This window comes from Lagopus muta, chromosome 1, assembly GCF_023343835.1.
Source record: "Lagopus muta isolate bLagMut1 chromosome 1, bLagMut1 primary, whole genome shotgun sequence".
NCBI lineage: Eukaryota > Metazoa > Chordata > Aves > Galliformes > Phasianidae > Lagopus > Lagopus muta.
In genome coordinates, this window is record NC_064433.1 from 102143144 (window position 1) to 102169441 (window position 26298).

The 26298-nt window shown below is 41.7% G+C and overlaps 1 protein-coding gene across 2 annotated transcripts in view; it reads right to left on the reverse strand.

Annotated features, from left to right (window-relative positions):
- Positions 1-26298, reverse strand: part of CYYR1 (cysteine and tyrosine rich 1) — a 56835-nt gene that overhangs the window by 28234 nt on the left and 2303 nt on the right. The gene's annotated exons all lie outside the window — the stretch shown is intronic.

Genomic DNA, 26298 nt, shown 5'->3' on the forward strand with positions numbered 1-26298 from the left:
GCATAAAACATATCTTGGAATTGAACACGAGATTACTCATGTTATATTACTCACTGCCTCTTTTGTCACGGAAGCTCGGAATTGCTGGTGAACAGAAAAAAAATCTCTTATATCTTGCGTAAAGAAAGAGCCCTCAAATATTTCTGTATATGCTATTGCTGATCAATAGCTCGAGGGTTGGCATCAGTGCAAGAGCTGCTCGTGTTTTTACAGAATCACAGAATGTCCAGGGTTGGAAGGGACCTCAAGGATCATGAATCTCCAACCCTCCTGCCACATGCAGGGCCACCAACCTCCCCATTTAATACTAGACCAGGCTGCCCAGGGCCCCATCCAACCTGGCCTGGTCTCTCCAGGAATGGGGTATCCACAACCTGTCTGGGCAGCCTGTTCCAGCACCTCACCACTCTCTCTGTAAAGAATTTCCCCCTGGCATCCAACCTAAATCTCCCCTCCCTCAACTTAAAACCATTTCCCCTTGTCCTGCAGTTATCAACCCTTTCAAAGAGTTGATTTCCCTCCTGTTTGTAGGTTCCCTTTAAGTACTGAAAGGCTGCAATGAGGTCACCCCGCAGCCTTCTTTTCTCCAGGCTGAACAAGCACAGTTCCCTCAGCCTGTCTTCATAGGGGAGGTGCTCCAGTCCCCTGATCATTTTCATGGCCCTCCTCTGGACCCTCTCCAACAGCTGTCTGTCTTTCTTGTACTGGGGGCTCCACACCTGGACACAGTACTCCAGATTGGGCCTCACAAGAGCCGAGTAGAGAGGGACAATCACCTCCCTGTCCCTGCTGGCCACCCCTCTTTTGATGGAGCCCAGGATACCATTTGCCTTCTGAGCCACAAGGGCACACTGCTGGCTCATGTTAAGCTTTTCATCCACCAGAACTCCCAGGTCCTTCTCTGCAGGGCGCCTCTCAAGGACCACTCCTTCCAGCCTGTATGGATGCCTGGGATTCCTCTGGCCCAAGTGCAAAACTCTGCACTTTGCCATGTTGAACTTCATCAGGTTCACCCGGGCCCACCTTTCCAGCCTGTTGAGGTCCCTCTGAATGGCATCCCTTCCTTCTACCATGTCAACTGCACCACTCAGATTGGTGTCGTCAGCAAACTTGCTGAGGATGCACTCGATTTCATAATCAATGTCATTGATAAAGATGTTAAAGAGCACAACTTTTCCTTTTTATTAAGTTTTAAATGTTTGCCTTGTTCATGAACTACCTTTGAAATAATGTTAAGGCAGAGCACGCTTTACAGCAAGCACAATCACAGTACAAGTAACAGCATGTGTTATAAAAAAGGTGCATATCAGCCATTCTTTAGTGTAATTCTAGCTATAGTAAAAAGTGAAGCAACTCTGAGGTTAGCTAGTTAGTTCCTCTGTAAAGGTACACCTTGCTAATACTCTTCACACTTTTATAAGGCAACACAGAATCACACTTGAGCTTTGCCTTGTTGTCTTACTGATCCTAAGTTTCTCATTAACCACCTTGAAAATAAGTATTTGTTCCCAGGAAGAAATGTGTGTGCACAAGCTGGAAGAGCAGTGCATCCTCAACACAACTGAGCTGAGACTAACTGCCTCTGTGCTACAGTGCTTACACATTAAGTTTGGAGTTTTTGGTTTTGATGTGTGCAGTTCTTAGCTCCAAGCAGAGATGATCAGAGGTTGCCCGGTGTGGTGTCCATGATGGAAATCCCCCTGGTTGCATCAGGTCTGCACCATGAAGGCCCATTCCTACTTCTCTCACCTCCCTGACCATGACAGAAGAATGGCCAGAGATGGCTTTGACAGATAATAGTCTTCAAGTTACTTCTAGGGGACAGAACAGGTCAAACCTGAAAGAAATTCAGCCTTTGTGTTTTTAAAGACTACTTGTAAGCATGTTCATCAAATTTGTCCGACTACTTGGGAGTGCAACTATTCACCCAATCAAAATTATTTTAAAGCGTTTCCAAGAAGGTGATTTTCAGGAATTCAGTACGATTTAAACTCTCGGCTTCGTACTAAGATAATCACCCGCTAAATATGCAGAGTTAAATCGTGGAGCAGAAGTAAAGCTGGCAAGGACTGCTGACATGGGCTACCAAACATCAAGCCTCTAATCCAAGTATACTGGGTCCTAACCCCATTATTAATCACATTTGAGTCAGTATGTCTTTAAATATTTGCATGGAATGACATGATAGCTACATAAAGGAATTAATACCAATATTCATAGTAGCAAATTATGCAAAATATAATGTGTAAATTTCTTGGCAGTTTCAAAATTTGGAAATAGAGCTAGGAGCTCTTTAGCTTAGCTTTCACTGGGCAATACATCTGCTGATGGAGCTGTTCAGTTACTCCATATCACCACAGTGATTTTTTCAAACAGACTTGTCAAAAACCAGTATACTTCCACCTCAGAATCCCAAATGACAAAGCCCAAAGATCTTGTTGCTTTGCTTAAGTTCTCCTTTACTTCACTACATCTCCTTCCTCCTGATTTGTATTCCTACATATAGATGTTTATTAGGTTAAATCCTGAAATGAAAAGATGATATGATTATTCCATAGGAGCTTCTCGGTGAGGGCAGTCTTGGGTTGAGTACTAGCATGCGAGATGAGTTAACAGACAAGTGCTGCTTCCCCCAAAAGCTCTTGTGCTCAGCTTTATGAGGAATGTGGGACAGTAGGGTTAAACAGGACAGGAGGACAATCAACACCTGAAAGTACCTATTCCCACAAAAGGATGGGCTGAAACAAAGGCCAATGCTGACTGTGGAATCCTGCACCTCTCCAACATCTGTGAGAACACAGCTCGGTGAAGAGAGCCCCTGGAGCTGTTCCAGAAGTTACATTTTTTCAAAGGGTGAAACAACAGAATGAGGTGCTGGTACCCCCAGACACATTATCTGAGCTGTGGTTGTATGTTTGGCTGGGAGCTTTTTGAAGGAAAACAGCAAAACACAATGGAACTTGTATAGAAGGTCACCTCCACACAATCCTGAGCTGCAGCTTGCATAAGTGCAGAGTGAACACACAGCTCTAACTACCTGGCACAGCTGTGTTTGCTTCTCATTTAGCCCAGGTGTCAATAGCCTTTGGGAGAAAGAAGAAAATCAGCGGAGAAGATGGATAGCAGGGCAGTATGTGGGAAGACACAAATACGACTGACGGAAGAAAATAAATTCTTGCATGCATTAGTTACTTTTGGTTTAATGCAGGAGTAAATTTAGTCTTACATCAGAAATCATTTTAAATATGTGGCAGTCTCCCTAACCATTTTGTCAAAATTGTCTTTTCCCTCTAAGCAGCCTTTCAGGACTATTATTGCCGTGCTGATTTTCACATTTGGCCAGGCTGATCTCCTGCTGAGGGCTGCTGCTGAAATCTCCATCTCTCTGATCCTTACAGCACCTCTATCAGTCCTGTCACTCAGCTGAGGATCAGTTGCAAGAAGGTGGCCTGGACTAAGTTAGCACTGGGAGAAGGAGACCACCACATGTGCCAACAACCAAAGGGAGCCAGATCACTGCAAGAAGTGCCTGAATTGCTTCTCCTACGGGAGCTGTAATCATTTAAAGTCTTCTTCCTAACACATTCACATTTCTTGCTAGTGACCCAGGTAGAACAGAACTTCAGAACCTATGCCAGAACATGAAAATGTAGGAGCAGACACAAACCATACACTGTTTTTTGTGTCACACTAAAGTGACACAAAAACCAGAAATTCAAAACCAGAATTCTTCATTAGAAAATACACCAGGATCTGCAGATACTACACAAGCCCATGATTTTTACTGTTCTGATTCATAAATCAGTGATTTCCATCCCAATGGCAAATAAAGGATTTATATTTGAAAGCATATTTAGGATTTATTGGCAGGATTTGTGTTGTAAAGGCATGGAAGGATTTGTAAATTTAATTTTTCACTTATAAGGCTTTTGAGGATTTTTGTGTGGTAAATCCAATTAATATAATTTTAATATGACTAAAAATCAGGCAATTCTGCTCCCCAAGTTTTGAACTTTGTTGTATCCTCTCCATCACAACCCACTAGAATAGTGAGGAGGCCCTGCCACTGAGTGAGGATGTCTGGACAAGCCTCACATCCCTACTATGGAGATGGCAGACAAAGACCATGGCTTCCAGCCAGGTGGATACTGATTAAGAAACATTAATAGCAGACAGGTCCTTCACTTTAGTCTCACTAGCTCCTCTGTTTGCTCATCACCACCTCCACTAAGACCTGAGAAACAAAGGCACTTTTAGCCCGTAAAGATCAATGGGAAGCTGTTTCCTCTTACTCACCCAGCTGCGTCCTTTCATCCCAGCTCAGCTGGCTGACCTTGGGGATGGCAGCTACCAGGGATGGAAAGTATCTGGTGGGTGATCAACCAGCAGTTTGGGACACCTGTGTGCAGAGCATAACTGTCTCCATCCTGACAAATCCCATGATACCTCCCTCAAAGTTTTGACTCTGATGGACCGTTCTGCATCTATCTCTGTCTGTGTCAGGGCACCCCAAAACAGAGCTCACAGTTTTCACAGCACTGCCCTGCACAGTCACATCCTCATGCCAGAAAGGTTCATGCTTGAGTAATGATGCTACCTTCAAGTTTACTGCTACCCAAGAGATGAGGACCCTGCACCCCAGTAATCCCTGAAGCCCCAGCATTACCAAGGTTGAGCTGCTACAGTACATTACCTTTGCAGGGTTTATTTTGAGGACCCAAATTCATTTAGATCCTAACCAGATTCAGATTTTGAAACTGCACTGCCTGTAGGTGTTTGTAGTGAGGGGCGGCAGGGCTGCTGTGTGAAGTGAGACCAGGGCTGGATGTGCATGTGGCATGTGGAGAGGAGCTATGCTGGAATAAAGAAAAAGCATGTATAGGAAGGAGCGGCAGAAGAGTTGCTATGGACTGGTCACAGCCTCCACTGCCCATCCCTCGAGCTGTGCTGCTTGAAGAGATGAGTAGAGGAGCTGAGAATGAGAACAGTTCAGCTTGGAATAAAAGGCCGGTTATGTGGAAGGTGTTTTCAGTTTTTATCTTTGTTTCTCAACGTTTTACTCTATTTTTAAGTGGCAACAAATTATAGGAGGTTGATTCTGTTTTGCACATGATCATAGAATCACAGAATCATTAAGGTTGGAAAAGCTCTCTAAGATTAACAACCAAGCCCAACCCATGCCCACTATGATGGTGACCGGTGAGTGATCTCCCTGTTCTCATCTCAGCCCATGAGCTTTTCCATCAGACTTTCCCATTTCACTTTCTCCACTGTCTTGAGGAGGGCAGTGCAGGAATAGGTGGGTGGGTGGCTAGCTGTCAGCCATGGTTATTGCCAGCACTTTTACTTGTTAACCTAATTATGAGTTTACATCTTTTTACAGAAAAACAACTGTCACCCTCCTCAAGATGCATGAAACAGCTGATGCAAGACAGAAGAATCCCAAGTACTTGATTCTTCACAAGAAATGAGTTGATTACAGTAATGTTAAAAACAACCTGTGTCACATATGCACTTGGATTTCAACTAGTGTCTGTTTTCTGCGTTCAGATTTACCCATTGGTTTCAAAGTCTCTTGGGTCAGCAGTTAGAATGTCCTGTTTCTTTTCAAACAGTGAAAGTGACTTTTACAGAAAGCAAATTCCAGTGTTAGGGCCAGCTGTCTGGAGGGTAAGATCAGGGACTGAGTACATTTACTGTGTAAGACCCTGGCAACTTGCATCTGGTAAAGATTTGCACAGAGATGCAGTAATTGCAGCAAGGGACCAGATACCAGGAGAACTGGATTATGTGTGGTGATACAATTCCACCTTTCGTTCAGTTAAAATATTTAGACAACTCACTTCATTTCATGGTGCCTCATTGCAAACACAGGGGGAAAAATGATTTTCTGTTACCTCCAAAAGGAGCTGTAAAGCAGTATCTGGTTCCCAGCAGCTTTGGGACAGAGAGCAGTATAAAATGTGGAGGTAATTCTGATTTAATTTCACTCCTAAATTCTGTCAACGTGCATCCAGTAAACAGGGAGTGTGCTTTATTATGACTAACAGTACCACAGGGCTTCAACTGAGGCTATGAACTTACTAAGCCAGTAAGGAAAAAAAACACAAAAAAGAACACACACACATACATGCTCATAGAATCGGGAACACCTGATTCCTTTAAGGCATCTGCAGGCCAAACTGACAACAGACTGCCCAAGGCGGCAGTGTCAGAGCCAAGAATTTACCTACAGTTTTCACTAGTAGGTTGCCCAATAATTCAATCCAAATTTTGTCCTTGGTACTTTCACAAAATGAACCCAAAGGAAATCCCAGTATTAGCTGAGATAATTCTGATGAATCACAAAAACCATGGTATGGCTGGAACATGTGTTTCTCTCCCACGCATCAGAAACAGGGATGTTGCAGAAAATCCCCAACAAACCACTGGCTTGGTAAAACAATTAATTACTGACCTTATAAAGGTTTAACAGGATACAAATCCTGCTAACAGAGCAGCAAAACGTACAATTAAGTTTTATCTTCTGATGAAGAAACCTCATTTGTGCTAAAATATTGGATGATTTATATTTTCCATTTCAATAGATCGTTTAAGATTCAACAGATTGCTGAATAAATTGTTTGAATATGCAAACTGTCTGGGCATTTTGTAATATTTCTCCAAGGACTTTTTCCCTGTAGTTTTCACCAGATCATGCAAATTGCTAGTGATTCAAAAAAGGGAACATATTATACTTTAATTGACAGGGTGTTTATTTCAGCTCCAGCTCTTTCACAGTGAGATTTTCCCTCACAGATAACTAGAAACAGATGACCTCCAGGAAAACCCATATTCTGTGGGGCTCATGACAATACAGAGTATTGGGAGAGATGGAGCACAGGAAATTAAGTGTTTTACATAGATAAAATGAGCTGACTCTGGAAATACAAACAATATTAAATTGCAGTATATAGTGTGCCTGTACACCTAATTTCCATGGTAAGTAACGAGCTGTAATAGTCATTCATGCATTCATTGCACAGCATCCCCAGAACTCATTCTGCCTTTCCCCATGTCCGACGCAGAGGCAGGCAGCCTCCATTTGCCAGTGCCCAAGGGCAGATCTGCCAAGGCAATGCTGGGTTCCCCACTACGTTAGTGCTCACCCACCCTTGGCTTTCATGAAGCTTCAGTTCCATGAAGCGCTCCTGACTCGATGTTTAGGGAATCTACTTCTTCTAAGAGCTACAAAAAGGAAAGGAGGTTTTCTCCTTCTTTCCCATAGCTGCCTCCTGAGCCTGCTTCTTTGATTACCCTAGTTAACCAGCAGCCCAAAATCTGAACCTCCAGGCCGAAAAGAAAAATAAAAGACAAAAAAAGACAGCTTTTTCCTTAATGATTCATGCACTGATTTCATTTATTCACTTCCTGGTGAAAAGGGTAATGCATTTGTTATTGCACTACAGAATAATGTCAGACACCACTTCTTTTTTTCCTGTTTTCCTAAAGCTCTGCTTCTGCACCAACCTAGAAAGCAAGTAACAAACGCACTCGGTCCTCGTTAGCCAAATTGTTTTCCTAATACGCTTTGCTGAGAAACAAACCCTACTGAGGCAGATTTGAGTACGCTGTTCAGCATAAGCTCAGTTCCCCAGTGATCCACTTCAATCAGAATCTGAAAAGAGCGATGCCAGCCCTGCAGCATTCTGTTACCTCATGCATTATTTCAGTATGAAATATTTATAAACGGGAGAAAAGGGGCAAGCTTCATCTTCAAAAAGTATAATGATTTTTTTTTTTTAAATGTAAGAGCACAACTTGTAAGAATCTGCAACTTGTTTGACATCCTGGGCTTAATAGACCAGTCCCCACTCATCCATACGAAAGGAGCCAAGATTTCACCTCGCTGATTTCTCTTTAAAAATAGAACCTGGAATAAGCAGATATATTTTTATATATAGCTAATTTTGCTTTAAAAAAAAAAAAACCAAAAACGTTAGCTCTCCACAGTACACATGCAAATCTTTTTGTAGAAAAACCAACACAGTACAGTAATTATCTTTCCCCTGGCAGCAGTTTGTATACTGCAATTAAAATGGTGGTCGCAGTCTTTGTGTCATGCTGTCACAAAGCTGGTCCTTGGAAGCCCTCAGGGGACCGAAGGAAGAAGATCTGACCACTGAAGGGTCAAACCAGTAAGCCCATAACACAAAGCAGTCTGGAAGACGTCACTGACAGGTAGATCTCCTCGCTCTACCAGATTACACCCGTAAAACGTAACTCCTGTTTTAGCTGGAAACCAGACAAAACAGCAGAAGGTAAATGGATCCCCTGGGGCACTGGGGTTCTGAGCAAGGGCAGCAGTCTTGCAGCTTGGAGGACCTGGGGCTGAAGAGCACAAATCTCTGCAAATTAACCTTCTGTCTGACGTGTAACTCACTAATGAATTCTGCAGAAACAGTTACACAACTGACCTGCTCTCCATAGTGCAGATAAAGCTTTACTCTTTTTTACCTGCAGATTTAGAATATTTACCAGTACACAGCTAATTGACTCTCTGGAGAACAAACCCAATTCTGCTTCCTTTGAAACATCAGGAATCTAATAATGGTTGTGTGGCATCTTGCAAGCAGGAAAACAGAGGTTGTTACTACCCATCATTTCTCAGGTCATCTTTTTAGGGAATAACTAGCTACTTATATTTTCACTAAATAGGGTGTGATTTATTTATGTATTTATTTATTATTTGGCAAAACAAAAGGTCAGCTGACTCTTCTTCCATTCAGCCCCAAAACACGTCCTGTTTCTGTCACTAGCTAGCCTATGCCTTAATTTATATTTCCTTCAAGACTGCATTATAAATAGACCTCTACGGAGGTACTGTGTGTGCAGATACTTATAAATGCCAGAACCACTGTGACTCCAGCCCAGGGGGCCAAGAGACATGCACAGAGCTGAGCTGAGCAATGGAGAGTCCTGCACAGCCTCTGCCAGCTTCAAGAACAGCTTTCCGATGGCATGCACGACTCCCAGATGTCCTGGTTTAAACAGATTGTAAAAAAAAAAACAAACCAAAAACCAAATAACAAACAAACAAAAAACCTCCAAAAGTTAAGTCCACTGAGGATTCTGAACATTTCTTACATGAACTATCTGTGGAATTATAAATTCCAGGCTAGGTAGCTTCTCTGTTTAAGCATCAGGACAAATGCACTACAGACAGTGCATTTGCATGCCTCTGCCAAGAAGATAACGGGACACCACTGCAATGAGTTACTAAAAAGATTATGCTTTATTAAAGGTAGCTGGTCTGGTTACAACCACATATCTTGGTATAAGGAATTTTTCAGGAAATCAAGCATTTGTTCCTGTTGAAACCATTTTCCCCATCTGCAGTCATTACTCCCCTTTGGTCACTCATTCCTTGAGTATTGTCTGCCTGACTGACAGGTACTGCAGGGAGAGGCATTATTTGAGGAATAAAAGTCTATTCCTAATGTATTTCTATCTTACTAGATGTAGCCTTACCAACAACACAAAAGGCTCCATTTCACTCAGTGCAGCACAGGCTGTGCTAAACCTACGCCATCTGGTGCAGAGGCACACAGTAAGTACCTATTTAAATTTAGAGAGTAGCTACAGTATGACCTACAGATCTCAGCAGTAGATGATCATGTCTGAGCAACATTATGTGCTTCCATTATCACCCTGCCTTTTAAATGGAGCCCTAAAGCTGACAGCACATTAGCTATTTTTGCAAGCGTTGTCTTATTACACATTGCCTTCTTCATGGCACCATAACTAATTCACTGGAAACTTCTAGACATGGACTATACTTTGCAATATTCACTGTCCTGTTTCCTGACATTAAGTTAATAAATTCAAAACGTAACAGCTCTACATCAAAGTACCTCTCTCTGAGCCAAACTGCAGTCTTGCTTTCAGTGTATGACTTTGCTTCAGGTTCTGAATGGAGATTATGGTGATTTTTAAATGTGCTGCTTAAGGGAGGCTTGAGACATCCAAGGGAGCTGTAATAAAATATACCTCCATGTGATTAGTTCAAAAATTGCTGCTGGTCTTTCAGCAGAAATGATTTGATGGTTTCAGTCCACTCCAGAATTGAAAGGGATCCAGCTCCCAACAGCCATAACTGGCCATTAAGCCACCATAACGCACTCCAGTCATGATGCTGACCAGCCAACTCAGCAGTAAGGCTGAAAATCAAATGCCATTTCTGTTCAGGTGGAGGAGGAGAGGGTAGCATTACCACTATGGAGGTGATAGCCCTCTAATCATGGCCACATCCCATGAAATGCAGCATGAAACTTTCCGCTGAATTTGCTAGGAGCTGGACCAGGACCCAGGCTACAGAACAAGCAGTTTTCAAGAGAATTTCATTATAAACAAAACCAAAAAAGAACTAGTCCACATGGTTTACAGCAAAGCCATCCAACCTCAGCATAACCACTTGTACTTATGAAATAAACATTACTGTAAAAAACACTTTGTGCCTTGTCAGACAATTCAAGAAATGTTACATCTTTAGCAGCTAATGCTTCCTCCTTATGACCAGTTCCTTGTGAGAACCACAACAGGCCATCCTCTCCTGTTGTGCTGACCTGGCTAGAGAAAAATACTTCCTCCTCCTCCTCTTCCTCCTCGCTAGCTGAGTGAGCTGCTGGTGGGAGGCCATGCATTTGGGTGCTCACCTTTGAGAGGCACTGGTGAGTCAGGCATGTAGAGAAGTGAGCTCCCTTTCCACACACTGCTCATGCAGGTGGCAAGCCTGGAATCAGGCAGAAGGAGGAGCTGATTTATAAAACAGCTCCGGACAGTTTCTCATTTCCCCAAACCAGATCAGGCTTCCTGCAGAAGGATTAGGTGGCTAAGATTCCTCCACCACCCCTTTCTGTTCCCACATTCTGTGAGTTGTTCCACACCACAAAAGAAACATCCCTGGGAGCGGGCTGTTATCCTTGGAGAATGACAACTTCTGGCACTCCTTTCCTGCCTCTCTTTGAACACAAAGCACCTCCAGAAGTAGTAGATGTGCTCCACTATCACTCTACATTTCTTGTACCTGCCTGTGGAGCCCTGCCACCTCATCCACAAGCTCCTGAAGACCAGCTGTTACTGTGGTCTAATTCAAATAACACAGAAGAAACCAAACATTTCATTTGACAAAGCTATTAAGTGGCGACAAGCAGGAAACAACCAGCTTGCCACGGAATAATTAAATGCTTTGAGAATTTAAAAAGAAGTATAACAGTAAGATTATCCTGACTTTTGGTGGGAAGGCAATGTCTTCTTAAAGATAGATCCGTGGAGCAAAGAACAGGGAAGGCAGCCCCCTTCAGCAGGCAGCCTATGGACAAATTTCTACGGCCCATTTACTGTATGAAGTTGGAAGGTACAACATTCTGCTTCACGTATGCCACAAAGACACTGCACTGATACCAAACTGCTCTGATGAATGGGTTCCAACCATCACTTCTGCCTGTGTACTTCAGAGATTAAAATGGCACACGTGAACAATGCATCAGCCATTGCTGTGCACGTGGACCAGAAGCATTTATTACCAATCCGGTTCTACAGCCTCAACGAGATTCCTACTGACTTCAGGATAAATCAAGTTGGCATTTTCAGGACCTTTGCAAATCTGTTTTCAGACTGCAGAAATTAAGACTGAGACCGACATATAAAGGCAGATTAATTTTTTCAAAGACGGTCTTGAAAATAACTAGCTAAAAATGCAACTAAAAAAAATCCTATTTCATAGCTTAAATATAACAGCGCTATGAAAAATATGCTAAGTAGCTTAAGAGAATGAATATATTGTTACTGAAATCTATTTCAAACAGGATAGACCTTATTTTCACTCTCATTTTGACCTTTATTTGAGAAGATGCCATCAAACTCCAGACAATTCCAACAACTGAAATGTGGCTGCAGATGGCTACAAGCTGTTCAGAAGGGATGTGCAAGGAAGGAGAGGAAGAGGCTTTGCCCTCTACATCAAGGAAGGAATGGAGTGTGAAGAGCTGTCCCTTGCCATGAGCAAAATGAAAGATTATGGGTGAAAGTTAGAGTTAGATGCAACGATGGGAGCCTTGTGGTTGGTGTCTACTACAGGCTACCTGATCAAGTGGAGCCTGGTGATGAAACCTTTTTCCTCTTGGAAGCCAACAGACAGTGGGCTGCATCAAAACAAGCATGGCCAGCAGGGTGAGTTAAGTGATTTTGCCTCTCTAGTCCATGCTGGTGTGAGTAGAGTACCACATCCAGGTGTGGAGTTCTCAATAAAGGAGAGGCATAGACCTGTTGAAGCGCATCCAGAGGACAGCCACAAAAATAACCCAAGGGATGGAACACTTCTCCTACAAGGACAGGCTAGGGCTGTTCAGCCTGGAGAAGAGAAGGTTCAGGGAAAATGGGTGAGCAACTGTTCAATATCTAAAGGGGACCTTGCTGAGATGAAATTTTTCCTAATATCCAGTCTGAACCTCCTCTGGTGCAACTTAACACCATTACCTCTCATCCTATCACTGCAACCTGGGAGAAGATGCTGATCCCCACTTCTACAACCTCCTTTCAGGTAGTTATAGAGAGCAACAAGGCCATCTCTTAGCCTTCTCTTCTCCAGACCTTAGAATTTTGTGTGTGCACGTTCATGTATTTTTTTTCTTTGAAAGGAACAAGAAAGAGCCATGCTGCTCAGACTGAAAACTCAAGAAGTAAGAACACGAAAGTCAACGTACACAAAGACATTCAGTTTTCCAACTCTGGGAAGTTTGGAAAGCAAGCACTCCAAAAGCCAAGAGTGACTCTGGATGCCCTCTGCCACAGGAGGCCAACTGCAGAATGTCTGAGTTTTCTGTGACTTCCCAGTGCCTCTTCTGTGGAAGTGAGCCTCTTGCCAGATGCATAAAAATGGGATCTGAAATCCCTAAGCACTTCTGAGCAGAAAGCTGTAAAATCATTTGTTATGTTTTTAATTAAGTTGCATAGATCATCTCTCTCTGTATTGTCACCGAATTCCTGAAATACCACCCAAAAAAGACATTTAATTAGAATGCTGAAATTTTTATTGCAATTTCTGAACGTATTAACATCACAGGAGAGGGACTCATTTATGTTCAAAAAAGTTATGCCACAGAGAAAATGAAAAAAGCATCCCTGCACTATCTTGCTAGGTGTTGTTTGCCCTGGCACGGAGGTACTTCTGCAAGCAAAAGGCATAAGCTATTCTACGGCCCTTCAGCTTCTATTTTGAGCAATCCAAATAATATTTCATCTGGCACCAGCTGTGACATTTTGATTGTAATCAGCAACAGCTGGAATGAGGCCAGCAACATATTTCACATGAGCTAGCTGCCAGCATCAAGACCTGATGAAGAATTTTGGCTACCAATAGCCTGAGCCACTTACAGCTCTGAAATGTTTCATACCAAGATCAGAGAGGGGCTCTTATGCACTACTACAAGCAATATGCATTAAACGCCAAGTTTAAATCTGTATAGAGCTGTACATGCCCTTACACATTGAAAATATCTCTGCCAAAGACATACAAATGCTGTAACCCCACTGCTTCATGAAAAATGTGTAATTGCAACCTGTACTGCAAAGCACACTGAAAAGGAACAAATTCATGTTACAGAACCCCCTTTATATATGTCATCTGAGATCTTCAAAAGTGCATTCACTTAAAATGTATCTTTGTCACACACAAACACACACACACATATTTTCAGCCAGGAATTTTGCATTTGATTCCTCGGACCTAACTGGCATTGGAAAACGTTCGGTACAAGTGCTAATCCCCAAAGAACTTTGCTGCAAACAATCCTCATTACACAGTAATTCTTTGCTGCCTCTACTTTCTGACGTGTCAGCCAGTTCTTAATCCTTTTAACTTTTTAATGAAGGAGTAGTTACACAATGGCATCATCCCATGAAAGGTCACAGATCTTTCCCCAGAGAGCACATCCCTGGCACATGGCAGGGAGGAACACAATGGGATCCTGCTCACAGGGACAAGCAACTGTGATACAAACATATTCTGCAAAGATGGGGCTCTCAGGCTAAGAGAAACAGCAGCGTGCATTTTGAGTAGAGGAGAAATACTGCAGGAATTCTAGAATTTCCTCTGAAGAGATCTCTGCTGGCAGGGACATGGACAGCAACAGCTCCCATACAAAGACACAGTCAGGTCTGTGCTGGGATGGCCACGCACATCACTACAGCACAAGAGACACAGTGTGATCTCTCCTGGGGAATAGCTGCACTTTCCAGGCCAAACTGTTTTTATTTTGGCTTCTGGGCCTGTTTAGAGCTGCTAGAACAGAAGAGCACGAGCCTGGTGAGGAAGCTTTTCCAAGCAAGGTGCTCGCTGCCAAGGCTTCTGTGTTGCTGCAGACACCATGAGGGCCTTCCAAGCCCTCTGGCAGGCCAGGCAGGTGGATAGAGACAAAAAGTAAAACAAGCAGGCTATTTTGTGAGAAAGCAGCAGCTGAAAACTTTATAATAAAACAGGACTGAAAATACTTGGCTACCAAACGAGGGTCACTTTGAAGTTCAGCCTCAAGCAACTTCCTAAGTAGGTTAGACCATAAAATTCAAAGCATAAGGCTTAAATTGACAGGGAGAGAACGTCCAATCCCTGTTTTATGGCTCAGGCCCCCGGTCAGATGGGCTTGTGTTGCTCTTGGGAAACCAGTCTGAGGATTTTGCTGACACTACCGAGAAAAAAAAGTGCTTCTCAAGCCTGAGCACAGTCAATGGAGCACCAGGAACCCTTACTGCCACGGAGCTGGTGCAGATCTCTCCCGGACAGGCCAGAGATAGCCCAAATGATGTTGCTGGCCAGTTATGGAGGACAATCTTGTACCTCCTCTCACAGTGGACTGTATTTTCAGCCAGTGTAAATCAGTGCAAATCAAGTGGCTTGACAATTTTGTTCACTTAATTGACAGATTGCACCTCCTGATACAAGTTGAAAAAAATAGGACAGTGAGAAAAATAGAGCGACAGCCATAGCGGTGCTACTGGCGATTATGAAGGAGCCGTTCTGCCAGTTATTAAAACCATTCAAGTGACAGATAACAGTAATGTATCTTCTGACTTGTTTCACAGATCCACACACCCTGGGTTTTCTGTGAGCACAGCGAGTGTTGAGCCTAGAAAAACAATGACATCTCATTACAAAGCCCTGTCAGCACCTGAAACACAGATTAAATTATCAACACATAACAAGGCCAAAGTGAAAACCGTTCCCCAAGGCACAGGTCTCTCAGGTATAAACTATGGCTGCTAACTGACTTTCTAGGTACTGGTCTCACAAAGCAGATATTGCTTTTATGTTGCCTAAAAGAGGTACTGCATCTCTCCTCAGTGCCAAGAGTGTGTCCTGATGGAGAGGCTCTGGGAGACAACTGGGAAGGTGCAAGAAGGCACCCAGGAAGCAAGCTTGCCCTTTACCACCCACACGGTGCCAGTTTCTCAGGAGGGTCCCATCCCTACCCCTGCCAAAAGTCCAATCACTGGGCTGGCTCAACACAGCCCCAGTGACTTTCTGGATCAGCCACCAGGTGTCCCCATGGAGGAGTCACCTCCCCGCATTTTAAGCACCAAGAACTTCCAAGTAACACAATTTCCTCACAGAAGAGACAAGTCAGTCTCTGACAAGAGCCTAACCTATCTGCTGCAAGCTCCTGAGATAATCTGGGATTGCTGGTAGCTCTGCAATAACAGTGCCTTTCTGGAAGGAAAGTGAAGCAGGAGAATACAAACTTAATCAATGTCATCTCAAAACTATTTCACTGTAACCTTAGACAGATTTCTAACTACACAAACTGCAGGTGTTACTTCCCTTAATTCATTAAAATACCTGACAATCTAATGAATACTCAGTACTTCTTGGCTCCCAAGGGCAGCAGCCTCCCTGCAGCTTCCCACTACTCCCTACTCAAGCAGGTTCGCCTGGGATGGCACTGGAGGGGGACCACAGGGCTCTCCAGATGTGAGCTGGGACATCCTTCTGTGTAATTATTCATGGAAATGCAGAACAAATCTTCTCTTGTAGGAAGTAACAACACTCTCCTCTAAACAAGGACCAAAAACCAAACCAGAGTGACAAAGTTGCTCTATGACTTGCTAAATTGGAGTGATGCAAAGCAGGGCTGCTTATCTAGCTGCACACAGGCCAGCTCACACTCAGAGGTGACTCTGCCTGCCAGATAAACAATACAAACCACCCTCTGCTGTGCAAACATCAATCTGGAGGTCAGCTTGTAAACAGCCGCCGTCAGCTTGCCACTTCACAGAACACAGGATAGAGTCCCTGTACCTACCAGCTGGCCCAGAGCATCAGAAGGTGTGAACAGCTCAGACCCCAAATTCTTACTTCTGTGGCTAATGCAAAAGGACCTTACTAGGTCATCAAAGCCTTTCACTGTGGCACCAGGCAGCACCAGCCATTTCCTGAGCTGGCTGCATGTCATCACACGTGCGTCTGGGAAGAAAAACTCACTGGGGTGGTGCAGGAAAAATCTCCTTTCCTGATACAGGATTTTAATTTGAAATAACTTGGGTTATAGAAGGTAATGACAATGTAAATTTACCGAATACAGATGTTAAATACCACAGCTTCCTTTTCAATTTCAGCTTATTATCTTATTTCCTTGATGGCAACATAATATCAGAAACACACAAAACACACAGCATCCCTGTAATATAGCAATTTTGAAAGTGTTACTGTCAAGATGACATTTTATTACATTTCAAGAAATATGCTAATTTGATCATGAGTTTCATTTAGCAGTATGAAGGCTCAAGAACAAATATGAATTGTGCTTTTCTTAAAACAATTTTAAATGGAGAAAAAAGCCATAACTTCTCAGCCAGCCCCTGTCGCCTTGAAGCTCTGTTCTTTTGCTCTCCTCCGGAATTTAATATCACATTATCTCTGCAAGGAGCCACATGAGGAAAGCAAAGCGAGGTAAGCAGACAGGCAATTCTGTCATCCATTTTCATAATTTCAATTTATGTAAATAGGCCATCCACTGCCAAGCCAAACACAGGGTTACCACAGTGGGCTGAATAAACAATATTAGCTTTCAGCCAAGTAAATATATTAGCTATCATCAGACACAGCCTCACTGAGGTCTCCAGGGACAAGGAACATGAGGAATAGCAAGTGGTCAGCACACTGCAGAGCTGTCAGCAAGCAGAAAGGCAGACAAAAATAACTGTTGTTGTTGAAATGTGCAACATTTGCACATGAGATGCTCTGACGGAATAGTTTTAAGGGAAGGTTGATAATTCCTCAGGTTAGATTAACACTACGTATCTCATTCACAACTGTGAGAGCTTCTGTGCTGAACACGGCACTGAAAGAACCCTCACATGCAAAGTCCCACTCTGCCCCAGGAGGTTTTCATTGGAATATACTCCTCCATGACATATTCTGTGTCCAAATTCAGACATCAAGCTTTTGTTCCAATTAATCCAAATTCTACCCAGAGGCCAAATAATTTGCCTTTGTTTGAGATCATTTATACTGCTTTTAGAATTGATTAGTCTATCCTAGGTGGATTGCAGGTGTGCAACACCAAAATGTTGTTTCTTTGCCTGACAGGATATTGCAAGTAGAAGACTGTAAGTGTTTTGAAATCTTTGGATGATAACACGCTACATAAGGGGAAAGCAAAGATGATTATTTAAAAAAAGTTGCATTTTTTTAATACAAAATAGCTAAACACACTAGCAAAATTCTCACTACTCTTCCAGGAAAATCTCAAACATTCAAAGAGATATATTTCACCAAAGTCTCGTACAAAATATGATTAGTGCTGCTTTAGTTCCAACAATAATAAGTAAGTGTTAAATCTGTAATGGCTGCGTATTTCCTTTCCTGCAGGTTTACATTTCCAAAGCAGCAGATGAGGAGAGTCCTTAAAGCTCAGGGACTTGCTGAAGGATTTGATCCAAACAAAAGAATTAAGAGCTGCTATCACGTAACATTTAAACACCGTCATATTATAAGTGCTACTTGTAAGTGAGTAATTCATTTTGGGTCTTTCCAATGCTTGCCTTCTGTCCCTGAATTCTCCTCAACATATTATCAGAGTGTTCCTGTTTTTTGTGTTCTCCATGAGGATTTGTTGCAGAGGCACTGTGAAAGGAAGGAACACTGCTTACCTCCAGGTTGTGTCTCACCCGGCTGCTGGAAGGAAAAAAAACAAATGCACAGACAGCATAGGAGCAAACAGTACTGGGGAATCACTGATCAAACCAGCAGTAAATGACAGAGCATCAGCACATACATTAGGGACAGAATTTTATATGTTATTCCTAGCCTGCAAACACTGGTGCCTTATGCAGCTGGAAACAGGGCAACAGTACCCTGGTTATGCTCTCCTTGGATCACCTTGACTAAGGACTGTATGAAGGACTGGGGTAGCAATAGCTTATATAGTCCCTTTATGCTTCAACAGCAGTGCAGGAGGACCACAAGGTATCCCAATATAAGGTTCACTGCATCTTGGCCAATGAACAGATGATGTTTTACACTAGAAGATCCTTAGTATCTCTGGCATTAGTTACAAACTGTACCACAGTCCTCAATAAAGACAGAACCTAGAACATTCAGCATTAAACCAAGCCTCCCTTGTGTGCAAAAAGAATAATTCCATTTAATGATAGCTGTAAAAACCTCTTATCTGTGTGAAAGAGCCAACAGAGGGAGGTAAGATGATGTAGCATGCCTACTGTCTATGGTATTAGTGCCTCGCCATCTCATACTAAACACACATTCTGTAAGAACCCAGCCGTATCTTGAGTTTTTACAACCATAAATCATTAAATAAAAAAAAAAAGAGTTTTATGATAGTGTAAGTTATTCGAAATGTAAATGCCATTACTTTTTTTTTTTAATGGAGAAAAATCATTAAGAAAACTTCACTGAATTTCTAAAGATTATATTAACTATGGAATTTCCATCTAGTTGCGGTTATAAATCTCAAAGGAACTTCTGACTGCCCTGTGAATTAGTAGCTCATTTCCTTTAAATTTTAATCGCTCACATGCTCCAAACTTTGTTTCTGTCTCTTAAAGAGGTACATTTAAAAGGAAAATGAGAATTTATCTTTCTAGGACAATACAGTTCAAACACGGAACGAGTGCTACAGCTTTTATTTGAACTAGTAGCAACCACACTGTGCACTGCATCATACGGCCCACTTGTCCAGTTTTTGACCCAGAAGTATATTCATTAATAACCGTGCTCTCAGTCAGTTTGATATTACTTACTACAGGGAAACCAGTACAAAATGGAACAGAGTAATCCTCTGAGAATCCTCCAAACTCTGTGAAATCTCAGAATTAGCTAATAAAACAGAAATTGTTCAGCTGAGGGTAGAGAAGGCACGCATGTATCTGAGAAATGCAGGGACCTACTGCAGGGAATGGATTAGTCAGCTGAGACGGGATTTGTCTTGCGTACTTTCTGACCCCACCACAAGTGATGCACCTTGATAAAGGGCATCTGAAGTGGGAACAAAGGAGTATGGAGTGGCAGAGAACATTGAGGAAACTGTGGTGGTGGACAAAAGAAGTGTCTAAGTTTACAACTAGCCCCATTAGAACCAGCGCGTGGAGTCTCCTCTGAAGTACACAGTGATTAACTATTGACTTCAACAGGATGAATTTGCATCCACTCACTGCCTTGAAGTTATACATGCATTTAACTACTTCGTTGAACCGATGCCTAGCAGACTATCAGAACTTTCTTGGAAGCTTTGGATGTACAGATGACTGAACAAAATGACAGTTTCTTATCAAATGTAGGGATGTATCCTTCTCCTCCTGGATGAAGGAAAAAAAAAAAAAAAAAAAAAAAAGGAGAAGGGATACAAAATAACAGACAGAAGAAAAAAAATCTTACAAAGAACAGTTCACTTCTGATCGATGTACTCTTCCAGGTCAAGTCTTTAGATAGGTCTTACTAAATGCTAGGAAAATATTCACCTTTTACATGACCAAACCTTACAGAAAAATCTTACAAGCTTCCAAAACAGACCACTGCAAGTGATAAACACAAAATTATCTCACCTTTTCGCTGAAAATACATTTTAGAAATAAACAGTGCAATAAAAGAAAGTTAATTGTGCTGAATCCCTTAGGAATGTTTATTTCCTCCACTCCAGCGAGTCTTCTGGAAGCATTTCAGTGATTTATACCATAATGCATCCATTTTCAGTTCAAACTCTAGCAGTCTTCGAAATGATGTAAAACAGATGATCCACAGAGATGTCAAGAACTCAGAATCATGCTAACCTTTTTTCTCACTAATAATAGAACATGCATGTTTACAAAAATCTCCAGTTTTCATTAAAATAATATTCTACTTCTGATGACTACATCATAAAAAACCAGCAACATAAAACTTCCAAAAACAAGCAGCCAAAAGAATTCAGTTTTTTTTAAAGTCCCAAACATTTATAAAAGAGTTACTCGGATGCCCTGTGCAAAAAAAGAAAAAGAGGTGGAAAATGTGAAACGGGAGCTATCTTTTGATACTTTCTGTTTGGCAAACAAAACAGTTTTTTTTTCCATTTTAAGCTGCTTGTCACAACACAGAGTCAGAATTAAAAGCACAATGGGCTAAAGAAGAGACGCCCTAAGTTTTAAATCTGGTGTTGACAAGGGTTTCCTCTACATCCTTCATAAGAGCAGACACTGCTCTGGTCATAAATCTGATTGCACATTCTCTACTGAAGGATATGAGCTGGAACAATAGGCATGGAACAAAAAACAATGGAAGTTCAATCACTTTGCAAAGGTCACATTTTGACTATCAGCTCTTTCTCCAGCAGATCTTACAATGAAAACATGATCCGAGGCCTTTCTTTAAGCTGTAGTTTGTTAATCAACCCCCCGTACAGAGCAAGCTGGATGCCACCTCTTGCAGAGTTTTTCCCAGGCTGAAGCATGAATAGCACACTTCCATAGGCATGGCACATGTTAAAGACCAAGGATTAAAAGTCTGAACGGCTGTCCCTCTCTTACTCAGAATGAAGGGAAATTGTTTTAGTCCAATTATTGGTGCCTTGTCCTCCCGGGTGACATGTTTACAGCCAGCCCAGTGCTTAAAAAACCATTCTCAGGCTCTGGCTCTGTCACCTAACAGTTTAACCTGCACTGCATGCTCTTTGGAGGAGACTCTCCTGACCAGAAGCCTCAACACAAGAGAAATAGTTACTGAATCAGACTTTTATCTTACCTGCTGGCATTGTATCAGAAATTCCAGAGTCAGAGATAGAAAATGTTAACAGTCAGGCAAAGAGCACTTTTCCATATAGTCAAGAAGTACTCCAATCACGGGAAAATTTGAACACTGCACTGATGAAGAGGAACCCATTTTTATTTTAAGCAGAATATCAAACAGCTGAAGTGCAGACATAGAACCGTCCCCAACCCATATGTTGCTTCACATATTTATTGTGGGATGCCTGAACGTATCTAATTTTAATTATTTGCAATATACAGTGAATACTAAGCTTCCTGATTTTTTTAAAACTCACTATAGAGTTTAGAGGCTATGCTACTCTTAACTCTTGAAATGTTAATTCTATCCTTCAGTGTGCTCCTCCTCCATTCCCACCCTCCATTCCATACTGCCACATCAGCTTAAGGGGCACTCTTGCATGAAAAAAACTGTCATTCTCTGAGATCATCTACGTTTCTCACAGTACTACTGGATATGAAGTATTTCACATCAAATACCACACCTAGACACACCATACACGGTTTTTTCTTCAGCTTTGCAGGCTGAGGCCAACACGTGATTTTTACGCTGTTTTTTTCTGCCTCCTTTCCTCCCATTCTTTCTGTCTGCCTTCCTTCCTTCCTGGCTACACTGAGCAGCCTCTGGACTTTGGAGCTTCTGAGGAGTGCTGGGGTTTGAGGCTAGAACTGAAGGCAGTAACCAGATGTCTCCAACTCCTCTGAGTGACAGAAGGTGAAACACTGCTGGTTGGTTAGTTACAAAGATATGTTTGCTGGAGGCAAATCTGGAGCAGGTTTAAGAGCAAACACACTGCAGTCCTCTCAGTCCCTTGCCCAGCAGCAAGCTGCAGAAGCAGATGCAACATGGGGAAACTGATAAAAGGTCAGTCACCCATGATTCAACGGGCATTGAAACTAGCTTCTGAAGACGAGGGGAATTTGTGTTTCTTGACTTCAAGAGCTAGGATGATGCCAAAGGCTGGAAAGGGCATCCCAGTGCTACCTTTTGATGAGAAATGAAAAGCTGGGCAGGAGGAACAGTCTGACCATTCGAGTGTTCCTGCATCTTTTCATTTATTGATTACAATTCTATTACATTGCCCATGTCCAAACAGAAATCTGTAATTTGTCTAAGAACTACAGCGTTTTTAGAAGAACTAACTATTGAGCACTAGATGCCTAGAGAATAAACAGGAGGAAATGCATATGCATCAGATGAAATGATGTCAGTTTGTAATTAATGAAAACTAGTGGGAAGGGAAATACAGCTGGAAAACTAAGGCTGTAACAACTTGCTCTGAAAGGCTATCATGAAAAGCAGGAGGAGAAGGAGGAGGAAGGATGTGTCATTTTACATTAGAGATGATCATGAATTTACAGACCACAGATCTTGAAAGCTTACAGACTATACCTGAAGTCCAGCTAAAGGTGGTGTTATGGGACTTTTTACAGTCTTTGGAATCCTAATAGTAGAGTGAGCTGATAACTGCATCTGTTCTTCATGTGCAGAAAGAAAAACAGGCTAATCACAGATGCACACAGCCTGGAGGATGTTTGCTGAAAACCTCATCTGACTGAAGAAAAAAACTCCCCAGTGCCCTAAAAAGATGGCAATTTCCTCAAATAGAAAAATCCAGAACCCTACATGGAATATCTCAGTGTTGAATCTCATTTTAATGAGTGAAGAGAGAATTAATCACTTAAAAGCTAAAAGCTGCCTAAGTATCAGTGATCATGATCTAGTCACAGTGACTCTGTTTTAAAACTAGGATACGCATTATTGGCTGGTGTTTCTACTCTGTTTGCACAATCATAGGCATACGAGTCTAGAAAAAGAAGAGTGAAAGGCATAAAATAAAATATCAAATTGTTTTAAAAAAGAACCTACTGTGTGCTGAAAGGTCCTTCCAAAACTGCAAGGAAAAGTTACTGGTATGTAGAAAAAAACATCCTGGAGAAGATAAAGAACAGGAACCTCAGAAAGACATGCAGAGGAGAAAAGTTAGTGATGAACAAACAAAGAAGCACTGAGAATCTCTAAAGAAGCAGATGAGCCAATAAAACGCTAAAGACTACTAACAGTGTTTTAGACAATAAAAAGGCAATCTAAAAATAGCCATGCAGATAAAGTCCACTCTTTGGTGTAGGCAGCAAGATCAAAAATGATGATACTGGAAAACAAAGATATTGAAAGAACATAATGGTGTGGAACTATCAGGGCACATAGCTTGTTGGATTAAATCTCTAAAAGATTTCTAAACTCAGTTGTTCACAGTAAGACAACAAAAGATGGCTCACTAGCAGTGATTTCCAGATTCCAGGGATTGTATCCTGCAATGTAAATTCATAGGTTTCTCATCTGGGGGTGAGGTGACATGAAACTTCTTCAGGAAAACATGTCACATAAAATAAAGACCAACATGGTGCCAAAACAGGTGGCTATTGTTATGGAGCACAGTTAAAATCACAGTCTAAAGTCACTTGTTGTGCCATACCACTACATGCAAAGCTAGTAACTTTAGCAAAGAACAATTAGCAGGCTTAAAGTACCAGACATGTTTTGAGGACAATGACTTACAAACTTATTCATGAAAGAAACTAGTAAATTCATTTATGTCTTCAGTGATGATCGTTTGCTTCAAAACAGATACTGAAACCTAGATGCTCAATTACAGAAAAAAATAATCCCAGAAAGACTTCTATCACCCCGTGCTCAGCTCTGACTGCCACATTTCCAGAAGGAAGTGAAAATAATGGAGTGAGCTCGAAGGCAGGCCAAAGAATTGACCCCTGGACAAACCTTACATGTGAGCCTGACAGAGTTCAATCAGCTTACCAATAAGGTTCAGAGTTGTCACAATGACTATTTAGGGCCACATTTCAAACTCACATGTAAGTTAAGAGCTGGCTTTAAGAATTTCAGCCTTCATTTCCCTGCAAAATTTCCCAGCAATGTTAGTAAATTAACCAGAGAAGAATTTAGCAGGGCAGGTGGTCAATTCATTAACGCCTGAAGTTTTCAAAATGAGATTATGCATGTTTATAGAAGTTACACCCCATGCAGCTTTTAGTGAGAAAAGAAAACCCAAACATGTGAAAACTATGGCTCAATCACCCAACATGTCAGATCAGAGGAGTAATAATGACTTCTGACTTGTCTTAGAGTTTATGAATTGAAGTACTTATCCATAAAAAAATGAGAAGAATGAAATACCTCCTTCAGGTCACACTGACAAACAGCATTTGTAAAAGCCACTTCAGCATGCATACAGATACACACAAACCTTTCTAACATGCTAGTGTCACTTGCATTTCAGTTCTAACTCAACAGCTGTTTATGTTGGTTAAATAAGTGCACAGAAAAGTAGTTGTGAACCTGGTGTTAGGCATGGTTTGAATATCTCAGCAGTCCTTCCAAAGAATCCCTTGAAATCCCTCCCACAGCATAGCTCTGACATCAGACTAGGCAAATGCCAGTGATGTTCATGGCTAGCGGGAGAGGAAATCCACTTGCTTTGCTGCTCTATGGGAAACTTCCTTCTTACAAATGATATACTGTGCTACTGTATCTATCATTCCTAACCATGTACGAACAGGAATGGAGCACATCTTCCCATGCATCTAAACAGGACAGCAATCTTGGATGGAGAAAAGAAAATTAAGAAAAAAGGATATATTCTCTAGGTGAGAGGAAAATAAAATCATTTGTCATTCTCCAAAAGTAATCAATATTAAATATATGCTTTCTTATTTCCAAAGGAATGAAGGATTCTGATGTTCCATCCTTATTTTATTTACTTCAGCCCAAGAACTGTCTGATCCGCTTTAAATGCTGTGGATCAATTCTGTATTAAAATGCCATGCTATGCCTACTCCTTCAAAGTGCTACATAATAAGCTGAAGGCAACAGTGATATATTCTACAGATACAAAGCCTGCAACAGAGGTGTCTTTCCAGAAAAAACTACTGCCTTTGAAATCACTCCTTCCCAGGCACTGAGCAATCCACCTGACATACCACATCTTCTTTCTCTGGTTTCAGCTAAGAATACAAACCAAAAATACAGAGAGTCATAGAATCACTGAGATTGGAGAAGACCACTAAGACCATCTAGTCCAAGTGTCAACCCGTAATCACCATGCCCAATGACCATGTCCCTTAGTGCCACATTTATCCTTTCCACAGACTGCATGCTAATGGGTGAAGAAATCAATGATGAGGTTGACAAAAAACAAGGTCAGATGCCCTGTCCTGAAGAACATTTTGTGTTTTGTTTAGGTTCGTCCTCACATACAAATGAAATACTTACGGGTTTTAAGTTTTAACTTAAGTTAAGCCCAGAGCCTGGAGTCAGGTCAACTAGCACACAGAATTTTCTCTTCTTCCTCACCAATGCAGAGCTAACACCTGCACTGGAGACTAAGATTTTTATCGATATGCTTTCCTCTAGCCAGGAAATATTCATACCAACTCCATTTCACCTGCATTGGTTCTTCTAAGCACTGTGAAACATGCTATTCACACCACAGTGCTAAAGGATCAGATTACCCTCACCTTGAATCTATTCAGTAAACCTCATCAAGAGCCAAAGCACAATTTAGTGAAAACAAACAAGTCAATAAAAAGAAAAAAAAAAAAAAGTAAAGCAAAAAGGATCTAAATTGCAAGATATTTCAATAGCAGCTCAACTCAGGTATTGTAACAAAGCATTTCAACAAAAAATACAAGTTTTCTACATACAGTCCTCTTCATTTGAAGAGCTTGAAGCAAAGTTCTCAGCACCTGTACAGCTTGCTTTCAAAGGCTTCAGCAGCGTACACAAGTTAAGGACATAACCTTCAATCTCAGCAAGTTTCTGGTATAAGCATGCCTCAAAAATGCAAGAAACGTGAGACCTTACAGCATTAACAACACTTGTTAGCAGCAAGGAAAGAAACAACTAAAATCCCCCAAACCAAACCCTGTCAGTGTTTATTGCCAAACATAGTTTCCAGCAACCTGAATTTACATCAAGTTCATGAACAGTGA